This window comes from Coregonus clupeaformis, chromosome 24 (genome assembly GCF_020615455.1).
Source record: "Coregonus clupeaformis isolate EN_2021a chromosome 24, ASM2061545v1, whole genome shotgun sequence".
Taxonomy (NCBI): Eukaryota; Metazoa; Chordata; class Actinopteri; order Salmoniformes; family Salmonidae; genus Coregonus; species Coregonus clupeaformis.
Genome location: NC_059215.1, coordinates 52,215,114 through 52,219,186, shown reverse-complemented (window position 1 = coordinate 52,219,186; position 4,073 = coordinate 52,215,114). Strand labels below are relative to the sequence as shown.

Genomic DNA, 4,073 nt, shown 5'->3' with positions numbered 1-4,073 from the left:
GGAGATCGGAATGAAATGAACTAAACATCTGGGAGAGGAGAGAGCAGGGCCTCCCTCACCAAAACTTCCACCTCAGAAACTATAATTGTTTCACTGAACCACCCGAACAAAAACTCTCCCAACTTCCACCTTTAGAAATCAGAATTGTTGTGAACCACAGCGGTTCAATGTTTAAAGGAATAGACTCAACCCACTTTATTCAGCTAGCTAACTATGACACCATAGCTAACTAGCATGCTAGCATCCAATAACACACAGTTTAGCACCAACACTTGGTCACAACAAACCACCAATAGTGTGTTAACACACTAAGCAGATAATTTGTGTCCGTGTCTAGTTCCTTTCATAACGCAGCAATAATTAAACGTTGGCTAGCTAGCACAAATATATTGTATTTAGCTGCCACAGTACAGCACACAATGGCTACTGTGTTGATCGTCGGAAACAGAGGACCAATGCGCAGCGTTGAAGGCGAACATACTTTTTATTTAATGATTACACAAACAAAACAACAAACGATAACGTGACGTCCTCGGTCTAACACAAACCACACTGGAACAAGATCCCACAAATACTGTGGAAAAAGGGTCTGAATACTTATGTACATTTGGTATTTCCGTTTTTTATTTTTTGTACATTTGCAAGAATTTCTAAAAACGTGTTATTGCTTTGTCATTATGGGGTATTGTGTGTAGATTGATGAGGGGATAAAAACAATTTAATCAATTTTAGAATAAGGCTCTAACGTAACAAAATGTGGAAAACGTCAAGGGGTCTGAATACTTTCCGAATGCACTGTACACTTCCATTATTTAGTTTTTATTGTGAGGCTTTTGGGCGAACTAGGGCAAAACAGAAAAAACCATCCTGTTCATGAGAGTCTCAGCTTTAGACAGAGGGGTCAGATTAGTGTAGACAGAAGTAGGAAGAAGAGACTGTACCAACTTCAGGTGAGCCTTGTGAGGCTTGTGAGCATCCTAGTGCCAAACAGAGTCTCAGCTTTCAATAGAGTGGTGATAATAGTTTGTAGGCCAAACCGGACGCTACAGACATTTTTGTGAGAAGACCAATTTTCGGGATGTCTCATGGTCTGACAAACACCGCTCTAGCTCTGCCACCTTCCACCGCAGATATCGGCAGATGTGGTGGATTGAGAAGCAACCAATGCAAAAACAAACATATCTCTATGTCACACCCTGATCTGTTTCACCTGTCTTTGTGATTGTCTCCACCCCCCTCCAGGTGTCGCCCATCTTCCACATTATCCCCAGTGTATTTATACCTGTGTTCTCTGTTTGTCTGTTGCCAGTTTGTTTTGTTTCGTCAAAACTACCAGCGGTTTTCCCCTTGCTCCTGTCTTTCTCAAGTTCCTGTTTTCTAGTTTTCCCGGTATTGACCATTCTGCCTGCTCTGACGCTGAGACTGTCTGCCGTTCTGTACCTTTTGGACTCTGATCTGGGTTACTGACTTCTGCCTGCCCATGACCTGTTGTTTGCCTGCCCTCTGTTTTTGTAATAAACTTTTGTTACTTCGACAATGTCTGCATCTGGGGCTTCTCCTGAAACGTGATACTCTAGCTTAAACAGACAGATTTTTATGGGGATTTTTGAATTATGTTAATTAGACTTATCCTGAAGCCACAGCGCTCTCTTCACAATATCTATTTCCTTTTGTGGGAGCATTGCAAAATGTTGATTGGGATGTTTGACCTGGTTTGACGTACATTGTAAAATAAAGAAACTTTTCTGCATGGTTTTTTATTTCTGCATGACAAAAAAATCTACAAGGAAATTAGCTCTTTATCAATGGGGGTCAATGGGGAAGATGGATCGTTTTCCACAAAGGTGGGCGTGGTCTAGGGGAATGCCTTAACCGTGGTATATTGGCCATATACCACACCCACACATACCTTATTGCTTAATTATAGTATTTGTTGAGTTCTAATGAATGGTAAGAAAACCTTCCTATCCCATGACAAATGATACTGTTTTGATAGAGCTATTTAGTTTTGTGACAGGTATTAAGTTAGGACGGTGTAGTTTTGTCAAACACACTTCAGTTTAGTGGGTCTACATACAGTTTTTTGACAAAAGTGGTAGAGCAATAGAGAAATGAATATAATTGCAACACAAAACAAGAAACAACTGCACTAAACATGTATGATGCATTTAAAACAGTGCTAAACATGTATGAGGCTTGAAAGTAGTTTATTGGGCAATCAAAATACTACACGTCACCCATATAGAATTACACCATTTATTCACTTCATTTATCCAGTAACCAATCAATCATGTTTCAAGACAAAGTATGTTTATGCATAAAATGTACACTTCTTTCAGAAACACTAAACTAGTGCTACTCAGTATTTGAAGGACAGGCTTTTGTAATATAATTTTGTTTAATTTTTTGTTAATCAGTGATTGTTTGATTGATTGACTGATATAGTAGTCTTATTGATGATGTCACAGTTAGCTGATGGTTAATTCCATAAGGAGACTGGAGAGGATCTCCGACGGCCCCATGCTGGTCGCTTCTCACCCCAATGAGTGAAACCATTTAGAAAGCGTAGAAATAAATTCTTCATCTTCAGCCACTGAGGAAGAGAGATTTTCCATTTTAGCAAATCATTTCAAATAAAAACCAGACCACTCAAACACTTACACACGTAAAGTAGTATAATTATTGTTCACTTTACAAAAAGTAGTTTTCACTTTTCACCAAGTCTAATCACATGACATTACTGGTAAAGTCTTTGATCTCATCCAGCTGCAATGTGTAAAAACGGAATAATGCACAGCAGCATTTTACATCAGAACACTCAACATTAGATATTGTAGTAGAGAGGTAAGTGCCAATTTGACTTAGGGCATGATTAGGTGCTATGACAGTACAATACAATATAATATTTTAAAATACATGCCAAAACTTTCCAATTGTATTTCCAACTAAATTCCAATATTCACCCTACTTGTATTTTTAAAGAACATTTTTCCAAATACTTGCTTCGAAATGTATTTGAAATTAATAGAAATAAAAATAAATAGTATTTGAACCCGGATTTGGTACTTTTTTCACACACATACGCACACGCACACACACACACTAGACGTACCTTCCCTGGGGACAGCTTCATTGAGTGTACTTGCTGCTGACAGGACACTCACAAGAGCGAACAGCAGTATCAAAATCTGGATCTTCATCCTTTATTAAAGCACGGATAGCACAACAGGTCAAAACACACACAGGGTCCTCTTTCTCTGCCAGAGCACAGAGAGCACACCAGGTTAACAAAAATGCACAGTCTGCTGTGACAGGGATGGACCGAGTAGTGTCCAGCTGTATACAGCTTTCACATTTGAGAAAAGAAGTGGCTCAGTGAAAGCAAACTTACCTCTGAGTTGGAAGATTCTGGTTGATGCTGGTTGTCTGCTGATGTCTTCTGGACCTCAGTAGTAGAGTAGTGGAGTGTCTCTCTGTCATCTACATCCCTGTCTTATACTCTCTCTGCAGATACCTGCCCCGTCCTGCCACACCTCTCACAGTCAAAACACAAACCAGTTTACATCACAGCCATGTCAATAATCTCTGTCATGAACCCCCTTGGGGGTATTTCACCCCCTGAAAAAAGAATGTGTACGCTTGTTTTAGGTTTTTTTCAATTGGTTTTGCACATGCACTCAAAACAATCATGATATCCTCTATACAATAGTTTGTCATTTGTCATTGTTCACACACTAACAGCAAATGCTGAAAGTTTTTCTACAAATTACACAAAAGATTAGACACAACTCTATACACATAAATCAAACATCTACTATGTAAAGAATGTGAAACTTAACAAAATATTTTGTTCACGGTCCATAATATCGATTATTCTCATAACGCTATATCTCTACCACCAACATGTCAACTCTTTGCATGTGATCGACGAGGATGTTTTTAGTTAGTGTTTCTTGAGCAATGATGTGACTAATGGTAAGATGACCTTATTTATTAATTTCTAAAATGTTCTATAAGCAAGAATCCACTTGGACTTTATGGGGTATTTTGTGTAGATCAGTGACACAAAGTCT

At 38.8% G+C, this 4,073-nt stretch overlaps 1 long non-coding RNA gene across 1 annotated transcript; it reads right to left on the bottom strand.

Moving 5' to 3' along the window:
* Positions 1-2,190: 2,190 nt before the first annotated feature.
* Positions 2,191-3,509, bottom strand: LOC121537808. The gene is made up of 3 exons (XR_005995153.2): positions 3,392-3,509; positions 3,113-3,201; positions 2,191-2,593 (listed from the first exon to the last, which is right to left on the bottom strand). It is a non-coding gene; the product is annotated as an uncharacterized LOC121537808 (long non-coding RNA).
* Between the last annotated feature and the right edge of the window lie 564 nt (positions 3,510-4,073).